Source organism: Ctenopharyngodon idella, chromosome 4, assembly GCF_019924925.1.
Source record: "Ctenopharyngodon idella isolate HZGC_01 chromosome 4, HZGC01, whole genome shotgun sequence".
Lineage (NCBI taxonomy): Eukaryota > Metazoa > Chordata > Actinopteri > Cypriniformes > Xenocyprididae > Ctenopharyngodon > Ctenopharyngodon idella.
Genome location: NC_067223.1, coordinates 17,866,322 through 17,881,103, shown reverse-complemented (window position 1 = coordinate 17,881,103; position 14,782 = coordinate 17,866,322). Strand labels below are relative to the sequence as shown.

At 36.5% G+C, this 14,782-nt stretch overlaps 1 protein-coding gene, 1 long non-coding RNA gene and 1 pseudogene across 9 annotated transcripts in view; 1 reads left to right on the top strand and 2 right to left on the bottom strand.

Annotated features, from left to right (window-relative positions):
• LOC127510588 (gastrula zinc finger protein XlCGF8.2DB-like) overlaps nucleotides 1-14,782 on the top strand; it is a 445,238-nt gene that overhangs the window by 426,218 nt on the left and 4,238 nt on the right. The gene's annotated exons all lie outside the window — the stretch shown is intronic.
• On the bottom strand, nucleotides 1,852-13,479 carry LOC127510716 (uncharacterized). Of its 8 annotated transcripts, none has more exons than XR_007929714.1 (9): nucleotides 13,433-13,474; nucleotides 5,158-5,251; nucleotides 4,844-5,043; nucleotides 4,378-4,533; nucleotides 4,153-4,289; nucleotides 3,912-4,062; nucleotides 3,415-3,823; nucleotides 3,268-3,333; nucleotides 1,852-3,177 (listed from the first exon to the last, which is right to left on the bottom strand). It is a non-coding gene; the product is annotated as an uncharacterized LOC127510716 (long non-coding RNA). The 8 variants fall into 8 exon arrangements; XR_007929716.1 differs by having other exon boundaries at nucleotides 1,852-2,614; XR_007929712.1 differs by having other exon boundaries at nucleotides 3,268-3,823.
• LOC127510678 (gastrula zinc finger protein XlCGF8.2DB-like) lies at nucleotides 6,397-13,426 on the bottom strand (annotated as a pseudogene).

Genomic DNA, 14,782 nt, shown 5'->3' with positions numbered 1-14,782 from the left:
TTTTTATGACGTTGGTTTTTATACGAGTCACCGCAGTCTGATTTGAAATTTGCACTCCATTGCGTTTTAAAATAACGTACCACCAACACTACACCTAAACCTACCCGATAGTGTTAACAAAAGCAAATGTGACATAAAAAGCATCCATAATTGTGCCATTTTAGCTTGTTTAGATCTCTCTTTGAGCTCTCTTACCGTGACTCGCCTTTCACGGGATTCGTACCCAGGGCTTCCTCGTCTTAAGTACAACTCCGTGTCAGCTGAGCTACCAGGCAAACTTGTTATGTTAGAAAAGCGAAACATGGAGCTGTGCAAAGTCCAAAATATATTCGTTTATAAATTGTGCACTGTGGTAAAAAAGCGTTTTGAAGTCATAACATAATGTGCAAGGAGACGTGAAAACGAGTCTTTATTAATCCATAATCTGACCCTGTAATCGCAACTGTGTATGAAAACGATCAAAAGCGTTTGCCGTTTTACTGCCTCTAGCGATCATTTCTGTTGGAAACTGCAGTCATATGTACGCATTGCTACGTATTTTGGCGACTCGCGAAAACGTTTCCACACGTACGTCTTTCCTATGAGACCGGGTTGGAATTAATTCTACCTGGCGGCGTCTCTCTACTAATAGTAAAGTTGTGGGTTTTAGTTACTAAGAAATATAAGCTATTTTATTGAGAAATCACAGAACAGTGTCGACAATACATTTCCACGCTACTGAATGATTCTGTGCCTGCGATCTGTGTGTGATGTGTAAGTCTATGAGCTATAGTTCAATTAGGATATTTAAGTAGATTTTATAAACGTACACTAGACAAAAACATTACTGCTGTATCTTAAGACAAAACAATGACACTGACATATTTTAAGATGTGTCAGTACAAATTGCTTCCAGTTTAAAACAGCTCAAATATGCATTTTAGTCTAGGACTAGCTTAACCGTTGTCTGTGAAATCGAGGACTGATGTAATTGCATTAAAGCAATACCAATCACAAACTTGCAAACTGGGGCCTTGTTTATCATGGCTGTGTTGACGGCTACAGCAGATGCATCACATACTTGAGATGTTGCAATAACAACAGATCTTCAACTGCCTTGGAACTTTTCAGAGATGCTGTGGATAGGTTTGGATTACCAAGTAGAGTAAGAGGTGATGCAGGCTCAGAAAATATAGACATCGCACATTTCATTAATGAACACAGAGGACTCAACCAGTTTTCTGGTTGGACCAAGCGTGCACAACCAGAGGATAGAAAGGCTATGGGCAGAGGTAAACAGGGTCCTGTCAGGATACTTCAGAGATTTGTTTCTTTTTTTGGAGGCCGAAGGAATTTTACAAATCAAAAACCCCACCCACATTAGAGCCTTACATTTTGCTTTCATTCCAAGGATAAATAGGGCTTTAACAGAATACACCAATCAATGGAACAATCATAGTCTTAGCACTGTGAACAGTTTCTCTCCAATCCAACTATGGACAGTTGGAAGAATTCAGAGTGAAGAACAAAATGTATTAGCTGGGAGGAGGGAATGCACATGACAAGACACCGTGGATCCTGATCTGCATCAAATTAAACCTTTAACAAATGATGGAAACCATGGCATAGAACACTTCATCTCTGCTTGCAACATTCTGGATAGTGTTAATACGTAAGGATTAAGGAAGGATACCTAATTATGTTACAGAAAAGTAGAATAACCAAAATTTGACAAAGAATGGTTATATAATGATTCCAAATAACGGCGTAATTATTAGTCATGCAATGTTACTGACCTTAATTCCTGCTTTGAACTTTAACATCCACCAATATTAACATTTTCTTGACTTTAATATTAAAAAACAAAAATTTAAAAAATTCTTTATTTTTTTAAAATTAGTTATGATAGAGGTAGAACGAAATATGTGAAAACTTGGAAATATTTGTGTAACAAGAATACAACATTGTTTTTTCTTCTGTCCTTCATGTCCTGTCATGTTATTGCATGTTTGAATCAAAGTCAAACAATAAAAATAGGAGCATAACTAAAATGTCAGTATTCTCTAAAAAGTTGCTCCAACTAATAACTAACAATTTGTTTCCATAACTACTAAGCATGCATAGTAACTGAATGCTGTGTCTTGCGTTTTTAGACTCAAAGGCAGTTTCTGTGTGAACTGCCCCTAATGCCCGGAACACACCAAGCCGTCGGGCAGTTTTTGTTCGTCGGCCCACTAAGTTTTCTCAGTGTGTTCCGCACCGTCGGCTGAAGTTGGTCCTCGTCTGCTTTTTTTTGGCCGATTCGACATGTTGAATCGGTGTTGGAGCTCGTCGGTCAGTCGGCCATCTGATCATTCTGATTGGCTGTTCAGCTACTGCAACCTGCTGGTACGGAAAGGCATTTCTTCATATGCAGGGACAGAACGGACGTGCTACTTGGCCGTCAGGGTGTCGAGCGTCGGTTTGGTGTGTCAGGGCAACTTTGGACCCAGATGCTGCCAACGTGAGCTAACCCCGCAGTCTGATTTCGTCGCCACTACTTCGCCGGCATCGGCCTGGTGTGTTCTGGGCTTAACTCTACAAAGAATCGTGACTGAAGGGGGACTGTTGTGATGCAGAGAAATTCTGCATTGATCTGAAAAAATTGAAAAAGAATAAAAAAATTGAAAGAATAAAAGAACAGAAATGTCTTTACACAACTCAGCAATTACAGTAAAGTCAAACTAAATAAGCTTTACCTGTCTTTACTTTTTTCTTTTACTTCTTTTAGTAGTGTTTTGCATAGTTTTTTAAGGCTCTCTTGTCTTACCAACCCCTTACAAAAAAAAAAAAAAAATCCTGCAGGAATCCTACAGGAAAAATGCTGCAGGACCTACACACCACATACCTGCACATTCCTACAGGATCCCACAAGATTTTTGTGACCATTTCCTAATGTATCCTAATGAACTGTTATGTATACTCATCCTGTTGGACTGCTGAAGGGATCTTCAGGGCCTCATGTATAACAAAACACTTTTAAAAAGCAATGTTATGTGTCTCAAATTTAAATACCAACAAAAAATTAAAAATGACTTCAGAAAATGTTAATTATTAATTATTTATTAGTCAAAAGAGCTTAAAGATCAAATGAGACAAGTGTGAAGAAAATGAACAGAACATGGCCCATCATTCTGCAGAAACCAATAACTCTGGACTCTGGAAAAAGAGACATTTTTGCCTTAACTTAGCTAATAAAACATGTATAAATATAATTACATGCATATGTTGTAGTGAATTTGCCCTCACCTCTTATGTACTTCACCACTCAGAGTTGCAGCGTAGAAATATGAGTATACATTACATATATAAATGCTGAAATATAAGACACTGCAGTTATAAGAACTGTAAATTATCATCTTACAGATTAGTTATTTGTTATGAGAGCATATATACCTTCAACACTTTTATACCGATAAAAAGTTCCACTTGTGTGGGGTCCAAAGGAGGCTTGGCTTGAGATTTATAAGGGTTGGAGCTAAACTCTGGAGGACAGTGGCCCTCTAGGACCGAGTCCCATCCCTGCATTAAATAATAAATTGAATCGGCCATATTTTTTTAATCTGTGTTTTACAAAATACTTATGTTTTCCTAAATCACACAAAAAAACTGAACAGACTTATTTAAATGGTGTGAAAAGAAAATCTAAAAATAGTATTCTCACATGGTCCAGTTCGGAAGAACTAAGATGTGAAGAGTTGGCTGGTTGAAGGGCAACGCTGCAAGCTGCACTTTTTAGGGAGGTTGGTACAGCATACTTGTTTACACTGCTGTTAGGCAGCAACTCCGCAAATCTGTTAATAATCTTTACATAAAGAATACTATGCTTAAATAAACTCATTCATTCATAACAAAAAAAAAAAATCTATAATCATGTATATAAATAACCTTACATTTTGCAGTTTAAAAAAGGGCCTTTAGTTGCTGATTCTCTGCTCTCAAGGCCTTGAATTCTTTTCTCAGATCATTTAATGTGTCATTTTCTTTGTTTTTTACTTCTATTTTTTTAAGCAACACTGTGTCATTTTGTGTTTTTTCCCCCACCTAAGTTAAGAGACAAAATTAAAGTCACAGAACAGCAAAAACACACATTTGAACAATGTTGATATAATTGATCAGGAAGTTAGATTTTACTTTTTTAAACATCTTCTGGGATTGATGATGGAGTGTTTTCTTTTCTTTTTTGTTGCTCTCTTGCAGCTTGCACTCCTCTTTTTGCCTTCTCTCTGACTCCATCTGATTTAAAAGTTTCAGTATCTTGTCCTTATTTTCTGTACAGGAAAGGTTCATTATTTCAAATGAACAGATCAACCAGGAAAAAATAAAATATGCATACATTCACTCATTCACCAAACTCACCATTCATCTTGAGAATAAGTGCAGGAGAGCTTTCATCTTCATACCTGACATCAACAACATCCCCGCCGTGAACTACAGACTGAAGAATGTCTTTTCTCTTTACAATGTCCAGAGAGGCTTCCATTTCTGTCCATTCAATTAATGCCCACATTTTGTCTATAATGGCAAAAAAGTACTACAATTTAAAACAGACAGACAGGAAGGCAGGATGATAGATGACAGACAGACAGACAGATGACAGATGGTTAGCTATTCAAAGAGATTTAATCATTTTTTGAATAGCAAAACAGTTATAACGTCATTGTTGCTTAATGCTTAACATATTTGCCTACACTTAACGTTAATCCTGTTAAGAAATCTCGTGTTTCGGTTGGCATTTTATCATTGTGTTCACTACACCATTGTTCTAAGGTGTTTTTTTTTACGTTCAAGTGTTTTAATTGATGGAAAATTAAGTTTTACTTACCTGATTCACTAATAGATGGTGCAGTTGCATTGTTCTTGCTCTGGAATTCACAGCATTTGAAGCGTTTCCTCGAGTAACGGACCCTTATTGTAGCAACAAAGTAACCGATTTCCAAGATGCTGACAAGCCATTTTATGTGCATCGTCTTTGCCAAAAAGGACTCTAAGTTGTATCCTGCTCTTGTGAGCCAAGGTGAGAATCTAAAAGAGAGAAAAAAACATGACATTCACAATAGTCACTAAATGTAAGTTTTATGTCTGTCAAATGAGAAATTCCAAATCTATAATTAACTAGACATGTATGTGTATCTTAACTGTTGTAAGATGCATCCCTGAGACACAGTAGTCTGCAAGTGGGTACACTGTAAAAAAAAAAAAATATTCCAGCAGCTGGGGCGCCAGAAAAATACTGTAAAAAAACAGAAAATAACCAACACATAAAAATACAGTAATTTTAAAATACAGGTTTTAGCTGTAATTTTACATGAAATTTTCTGTATTTTCTTTAACTTTTTAATGTTAAATTAAGGATCTTACATATTGTGGAAAATTATGTAAAACCATGAAATTACCAATTAGATTGAACACTGTTATAACTCAAATAATCAGCCTCAAGTGCAAAAGATTGTTTAAGTATTATTAACATGTAATAACTGTGTAATTACCACAAAAATGAACAGAACATTAACTTAAGTTGTAACTTATCTAGATATACACAATGAACAAGGTGCCCTTGCAACTGGATGACTTTTTAAACAAGCTCTCTGTCATGATGTTTTCTCTACAAAAACTAAAATAGATTAACATAAAATTCAATATGTAATTTTCTAGTATCACTTTTGGTTAAACAGTCCTATATTCTTGAAGAATAGGACTTTTATATGGACAATGGGCTCTTTTAATTGTCACTATACCATGATAAAGTAAAAAATTATATATATACATAACTGCCACTATATACCTATATAAAAATTAGATCATAACTGCAAAAATATAAAAATTATATCACAACTGCAACAATATACCAATATAAAAATGAGTTCATAACTACAACAATACACCAATATAAAAAATTGATCAGAATTGCAACAATATAGCAATTTGTTATACAAATATGAATAAGGCAGTTTAAAAATAATTAAACTTGCCTTAAAGAATGGACCACTTGTCAACAGATGAGTCATGAAAAAAAAATTAAACCACGAAAGCAAGTTTTCAAACAAGTGGTTTCAAAGTCCATCCATTCAAGATACCTTTTGTGGTCTGTGCCGCATATGATCCACTCTGTGCTCTCCTGTCTCTGGACCAGAGCAGACTGTTTGCATTGCGGCGGTTCATGTGACACTTACACGAAAACGGACTTCATTCGCGTCAATGGAAAGCATAGTATCTGCAATCTATGGTTATCCATTCTGCGATTCTATTATATATGGCTTTTGCAACAATTTTAATCAAGCCAATAAATACATTCAATTGTATGTACAAGAATTGTAGGGGAATTTACTGTTAAGACCCGAGGACCAGATGTGACGAATGAAGACCAGGAGTCAGAGATGCAATTAATTGAAGAAAATTTTACTGAAGAATAGTTTGCAGTTTCATCAGCAGAAGTCAGCTTCAGCACTCAGTAAGAAGTTTGTAGGCTGCTCTGCATACACATTCAATATAACAGCAATTATACTCTAACACAGGTCACTAAACTATGTCATTACTTCATGTTGAATGATTCTGATTGGTTAAGACATAGACAACTTAGAAAATCTCCACACATGGACATATGGTTCAAAGCATATCTCCACTGGTTATCCAGATGACTCCAGGAGTTCTGGTTTAGGCACGAAGTGACCCACCAAGGTCGCTTATCTAGGCTTCAGTTTGTCTGAAAGATGGTCATTTCATCTCCCTTGGTTGCCAGTTGTTCACCTTATGAAAGTCAGGACCTGTAACAAAGGATACTGATGCACACATCCGGATACACAGCTTCTTCAAGGTTGGAGTTGGTCAAGTTCCAGCTCTGATCAGGAAATTTTCCCAAAACATACTGACTGAGATGTACTTTCTCTCAGTAAGAGGTCCAGACAATATTCATCATTATTCTCTTGTGACTGAAGATGAAAAGTAAATGCTTTAACTGTGAATTGGCTGGAGTGTCCCCAGTAACCTAGGCTGTCATGGTCAGCTAGAAGAGTAAAGATATGTTAGCTGTAGCGGAACAAGATTACTGCTCTTCAGGCCAAGTGCACAGATTTGAAATCCCATTCCTGACGAAGCCATTTACATCTTGTGGGAATTCCTGAGGGTATGGAGGGGCCACAGCCCACAAAATTCATTGCAGAGGTACTGCAATAAATATCCAGCCTCCTTCTTCCTCAAGCCTATTGTACACTGGCAGCGCAACCCACGGAGGGTCAGCAGGCCGGGGGCGTTTGTCATATGCTTTCACCAATTTGACGTCAAGGAAGACAATCTACGGAAGGCCATCCAAGCCAAACAGCTCAAATTCAAAGACAAAACTGTCCACATTTTCCCAGATTTCCCTCCTGAGACGGCAAAAAAAGAGAGCAGTATATTACCAAGTGCTGAAGTCCCGATCTGATGTGAAATATGGGTTGAGAGATCTAACCGGCTTTTGAATCACCAACGACAGTATTGAACACAAATTTGATACTCCATCTGAAGCGATTTTAGACTTTTACAGACTAATTGAAAGGTGACTACATGCAGCTCCTTATTTTTATTCATACAAAGTTCTGTCATGAAACTCTAGATGGCACAGGCTAATAGATCCTTAACTCAACCTGCTTGCAATCACATCTTCTCTATAGGGCAAAGCTAATTGATTCTTGCTGTATCAGACCTCACATGCTCAACTTTCAAATACTTGGTTAGCATTTGGCTTAGCAGTGCAGCACGCTTTCAGAAATCCTCTTAAGCCTGGAACACATCAAGCTGATGGTCGGCCGTTGGGCAGTTTTTGTTCGGCCGACTAAGTTTTCTCAGTGTTCTGCACTGTTGGCTGAAGTTGGTCCTCTTCGCTTTTTTTCAGCCGAATCGATATGTTGAATCGGCGTCGGAGCTCGTCGGTCAGACGGGCCATCTGATCATTCTGATTGGCTGTTCAGCTACTGCTACCTGCTGGTACGAAAAGGCATTTCGTCTTACGCAGGCGCAGAACGGACGTGACACTTGACCATTGGGTGTCGAGCGTCAGTTTGGTGGGTCAGGGCAACTTTGGACCTAGACGCTGCCGACGTGAGCCAACCCCGCAGTCTGCTTTCGTCGCTACTAGTTCGTCTGTGTCGGCTTGGTGTGTTCTGGTCTTTAAATTCAACATCTAAGATAAGTGAACTGTCTTTCTTATGCTATATCACTATGCGTTTTTGCGTGGTCTGCTTTATCAATTCCTTATGAAGTAACCATACACAAGGTTTAAAATTATGTGTCATGTTAACAGTCCTGTTTTAATGATTAGAGTTAATTACTAGGCATATTAGCAGCTAGGGAATATGCAATATTGTGTTTATGCAGCAATTTCTTTTCTTCCCCGTCAGTCTCTGTTCACTTTGTATACACAATGCAGAGCTTCCAGGTTCTACTTCAGAACACCGACTCACTGTTGGCCAGCTCCTGCTTCAGCATCATGCGCACACATCGTGCTGCTTACGTGTACAGCGTTGGCCAATACTGAGGAACACTACAATGTTGTTCCAGAATGTGTTTGTAAATGACGTTTCAGGTCTGCGTGGTATGTAAAACTCTTCTCACACTGAAGACACTTGTACGGCCTTTCTCGAGTGTGAACTCTTATGTGAATGTTAAGGTTTCCTTTAGCCGTGAAACTCTTTCCACATTGAGGGCAGGTATAAGGCTTCTCTCCAGTGTGAATTCTTATATGACTCTTAAGGTTTGTTTTGTTTGAGCAAGTCTTTCCACAGTGATGGCACATGAAAGGCTTCTCTCCAGTGTGAATTTCTACATGCTTCTTAAGGTGATTCCTGTCTGTGAAAGTTATTTCACACTGATGACATATAAAGCAGTTCTCTCTTGAGTGAATCCTCATATGGATTTTAAGGTTTTCTTTAAATCTGAAACTTTTTCCACATTGACCACATACAAATGGCTTCTCTCCAGTGTGAATTCTCATGTGAGTCTTAAAACTTTCTTTTCGTAAAAAGCTTTTCCCACACAGTTTGCATGTGTAAGGGCTCTCTCCTGTGTGACTTATCATGTGGTCATTAAGGTTCTTTTTGTGTGTAAAACTCTTTCCACACTCGAGGCATATGAAAGGCTTCTCTCCACTGTGAATTCTCATGTGAGTCTTAAGATTTCCTTTAGTGAAAAGCTCTTCCCACACAGTTTGCAGGTATAAGGACTCTCTCCAGTGTGAATTCTCATGTGGTAAGTAAGGGTCCCTTTATGTGCAAAACTCTTTCCACACTGTTGGCAGGTTCTATTTCCTTTTTGGGAGGCTTTTACTTTAGAGGAAGTCTTTTCAATTTGCAAGTCAAATAAAGATTTTTCTCCAGTCATGATCTCATGATGTTTTTTATATAGATCTTTTTCTTCCATATCATTCAGTTCCTGACTCTCTTCTTTCAGTGCAATCAGGTCTGAGGTAAGAAAAAACAAAAAACAAATACAAGTTAAGCCTAGTTTAATGACACAAAGCAAGGACATCAAAACATTTAGACATGCAGACATTAAATCCGACAACATGTATGTTAGATCAAAGCTACTGAATGAGGTGCAACCTGTAACTCTTTGCTTTCTTTAGTTACACGTCCCAAATACTTCGTTATCAAACCCCTCATCAAAAACCCACAGTAGAGGATTGCATTGGGATTGGGATGCAGTGGGACCCAACACATTCTCCCAGGAGCAGCTGGTTGTACCTTTGCTGAAGGAAGAAGTGGGCAGTCAAAAAAAAAAATACAGAGGGTCCCAAGATTTAACAAGAAGGATAGAGACAACAAATAAAGTTGAAAAATAAATTAAAGGGGGGTTTTACTATACAAACCCAAAACAAGGCAAGTCTGACATTTGGACAAATTTCTTAGTTGTTATTGAAAAAATGGAAAGAATTGGACTTTGTAAGTTGTGACCAGTGTTGCCAAGTCCGCGGATTCTACTTTTACACTGTTGTTTTTCACATGGGTTGTTTTTCATGTCCGCGGGTTGAATCGACCCCAAATAACATGCTATTTAGCCCCTGGAATGTGAATTTTACCAGGGGAGCCCCGCCAAAAACGCAGATTTTACCCCCCGGAACACGATTTTTATCATTTAGCAAAAATCCTGACCTTTGATCTTCTGTGCACTGTGTGCATTGAGACACTAATAAAAGGTAATTGAGTTTATATCTCACAATTCTGCCTTTTTTCTTGCAAATCTGAGTTTAAATCTCACAATTCTTAGAAGGAAAAAGTCAAAACTGCAAGTTTATATTCCGCAATTCAAACTTTTTTCCATTCTGACTTAGTTTTTTGATATTAACTTGATATATATACAAAAAGAGTCAGAATTGTGAGATAAATTTTAAACATAGCCTATAACATTATCTATTTAAAGTTTTAGGTTTAAATATTATGTCATGGAGGCTGGAGATTTACTGTTTACATCAAATTCATGCTTTAATAGTAGACTATCATTGCAGGTTTCATCAGTCCAGTCTGTGACTTGCAAAATAAACGTCTGCGTTTCAAAAACAGTCTTCAACTCAACAATGGTATTCTATAAAAATGAAGACTATATTTTTTGCATTCCGATTCTAACATCCAAAGGCACAACAAAACATTTTTCTCTTATTCTGTGGATTTTGCCCATTTTCAACTTGTTACTGCTACTTTTCTGCCACCACTATATGTGCGCAGCTGCAAGTGATGTAACTGTGACATCTATTCTGAATTGGTCTATACATTGCCTAGAAATCCAAAAAAGTATCTGTGTAACTGAGTTAAACATTTGGAACTTCGGTTGTCAGATGACAGTCAGAATGACACTTGGCAGATGTGAACGTGATAACTTTGTTGTGACAACTTCTCATTGCGACAAACACAACAGATATATTCACCTCAGCGAAAGAATGTAATGTTTACTTTAAAAAGTAATGTTTAGTTTAGCCCTAATATTTGTGTAAATTCTTCACTATCTCTACAAGCTGTGACAGAATGTTTGCGGGTGCAGGCGGGGGTGCATACACAAATTATGGGAGCAGGTGGGAGTGGGAGAACAGTCCCACACAGTGCTCTAACCCACAGTTTGACCCAAGAGAACTGGTTCATTATAGAACGATCTTAAAACTGCCATGTTTTGCAGAGTAACAGTTTTTGTAAAGAATTTCGGTCAAGATTTATGCCCCATTGAAGCACAGAAACTGCATCTCTCTTCTAGTGCTATGAGATCTTGCAACAACATGGGCTACAACTTTTTGTGGGATAGCTTGAGAATTATGTTGACATGTGTGGACAAGCATTAGCACAGTTTAGGTCCTATCTATCTAACAGATACCATTTTGTTTGTGTAAATGAAGAGATATCTCATCAAACACAAGTATGGAGTGCCACATGGCTCAGTATTAAGTCCTCTGCTTTTCTTCTCGTACACACTTCCCTTGAGAGACATTATTTTAGCTCAAATCTCAAAGAAGCCAAATATCTTATTGACATTGCATTTGCATTGAAATTTTTATGATTAAAAGATTCATGAGAGCAAAAAAAAAAAAAAAAAAATTTGTTGCAATGGCAAGCCCATTGCATTCATTCAGACAAAAGTTATCGGTTATAATGCTTATAATGTATAAATATAAATGCTATCATCAGTACTTTACACAATTAGTCGGTCAATCTTGTAATAGTAAAAACTAGGGCTGGGACAATAAATCGATGCATGTCGAATCAAGAAATGATTCTGGATCGATTCTAAGATTTACCAAATGCATCGCGATTCTCTCTCAAATCAATTCTGAGCTTAGTTTGTTAAATATTGATGGCACTATGTGCCTTAGAAACAGCTGTACTCTGCTTCCTTTCAATTCCTTACACACACCACTTGAACCTTCTATAAAATAATCATTCATAAAGTTTGAAACGAATTACATGGGTGTTTGCAGTGGGCTGTTTACATTAATCTCGAGTCATAAATGCATTCTGAGGTGCGAGTACATTCTCAGACTCAGCCGAATGCACGAGCCCTCTTCTTCGCATTTGAATGTGCAATTAAAAACTAGCCAAGAGTGCCATCTGCTGTCAAAAACGAAGCTCAGAATCAATTCCAGGGAGAATCGCGATGCATTCGGAAAATGCATTTTTGAGTAAAAAACTATTATTCTGTAAGTCATTATAATGAGCAACTTTCTTATGATAATGACTTATTATAATGACTAATCTCATTATATTGAGAAACTTCTTAATAATTAAATTTATCGTAATAACGATTTATTGTCTTCTAATGAGAAACTTTCTAATTACTTATTTTCTCTTAATTATTCTACCCTATGCATGTGCAAAGCAGCAGACCAGAAGGGAGAAGTACGCTATTGACATCTTGTCAAAGCCGTGTAAATGGAAGAAAAAAATCTCTTATAGACAACAAATGTGATGTTGATCACTCACATTTCACAGTTCTCTTTATGCAAAAATTAGTGTTTGTCTGGTCATGTGATCTCAACTCGTCTGTCCACATGAGGCGACCTGCTCCGTGTCAAATAAAACCACTTTAAGACCTTCTTCAAAAATATAATTAATTTCTGTAGATGTGAACATTTTAAACAGGTTCTAATGACTTGAGTTCAGCTTTGAGAATGAAACCAACCTGTTTGTTCCTCAGTATCTTCATGTTTCACTCTGAATACTTCTTCAATCTTCATGTCTTCACTCTCCTCTTTAATAAATGCCATCTTTATAATAGTGGGTCTCAGCTGCTTCACTAGGAGTTTTTCTGTTTTGGGTAATTTGTCATGTTTAATAAGATGATAATAATTAACAGAAAGAAAAATAAATCCAAACTAAATCTCTGGGTGCGTCTCAATCAGCTCATTAGTTCAGTAGTCAGCGCACTGGAGTCAAGAGTTAATGGCCTGATTAGCACTACAAATGAATAGATAATATAAAAAATACAGAGACCTAATATTTAGTAATATTTAACATTTAATAATGTGCATAGGTTATGAAAATAGATTTGACTTTCATGGAAACATTTGCAGTTGGTTTGTAAAAGTTGTCACATTGTGTCTGCGTTGGATTTACACAGTTTTGACCAGCACGCGCGATAATTGTGTGAATGAAACAGCGAATCGTTTTGCGAGGCATTTGATTCAATTGACTCGGAGTTTCGAAAGCTCAATTTCTCTCATCATCACTTTTGAATAGTGACCGAGTTCGTGTTTATGACCAATTGATTCATGATAAAGGGAACGAAATAAGACGCACCTTTTCTGTTAATAATCTGCTGTTCTGTTACTGTGGACGCGCTTCAGTCATAAAAATAACGTTCATTTTAGATATTAAAAACAATTACTTATTTTACACCACTTGTAAAAACTATACAATGGATTGAAGGATTTGTATCGATTTAAACACTTAAAACCACAAACCTCTGTTCAGCCGAATCACAACAAACACAGCGCGGCGCAGACTTATGACGTCTTATCACCAGATCAAAATAAAAGTCCTGTTTAAACTCTTAAATCACAGAAGTGCATAGAAATGTACACACACAAAAAAGCACATAAAAATTATATATACATTTGTTTGTAATTGAAATTATCTTCTATCAACGTTAGTCCTCCATTTAGGGTTTTTAATGTAGTAATTTCTCAGCAATCTTTTCCCAAGTTCAGCATGTTGCTTGAGCTCATTCCACCCTTTTGTAGTGACTAATGTTGCTTCAGACATCCATATATCTGAACATATGTCCTTTCACACTGCTTAGAGTTTATAGGGGCTAAAAATAAATATCTGATCATTTTGAGCCAAAATGACGAATTTTTGAGTCAAAATGACAAAATCGAAGAAATTTTTAAATTAGAGTGTATTAACAATATACGACAGAGACAGACAAATAGAAATTGTTTTCTGTAGACCAGCATCAAATACAATGATTTTGTTTATGTAAAGCTGTGTCACTGTTAATGTAATGCTTGTTTAATGTTAATGTAATATTGTGTTAATGTGTAGTTGTCCATAAAACTTCTCATCAATTTAATAAGTCTAGAGTCACTGCCTCTATCAATGTGCTGCACTAGATTAATTAATTTATTTTAATTTTATTTACTCACCCCAATCGTCCATTTAAATGGGATGCAAACACATGAACCTGCTATTAAATGTGCATAAAAATACATTTGGTAAATTACTTTTTTATTATTTTATTTGTAATATATGTTTAAAATTCAAGTGTGAACTTCTGTGGCGAATTGTGTGAATTACGCTGCTGAAACTTTCTTTTACACTGTACAGCCATGATGCCCTCCAGACGTTTGCTGTGGAGAAGAAAGACAATGTCCATAGCAAACAGCATATAGAATGAGTTATTGACCTGGCACTTTGTCCTATGTGTGTTAATCTGGTACCATGTCTTAAAATAGTTGACTACATAATAGATGTTTCCATTCTAACTTAATAAAGTTTCCATTCTAATAATTCTAACAAACTCACTTTGGTTATTTTGCACTATATTTTAATGAAATATTTAAATATGAAATTAACTCTAAATGCCTTAATTTTTTTTTTGTAAAAGTAATTTATGTCATGTATTTTTTATGTGCTTTTGTGTGAACAGTTTTATTTTATTATTTATTAGTAGTTTTTAATGTTTTCAGCTCATCATTGGACAAAATGTATTTAAATATGCATTTCACCAAACATTCAACTTTTAAATTCTTCTTACATCTATTTTTATATTAGCGAGAGAGAGAATGTACATTTGCACTTTTATAATTTTA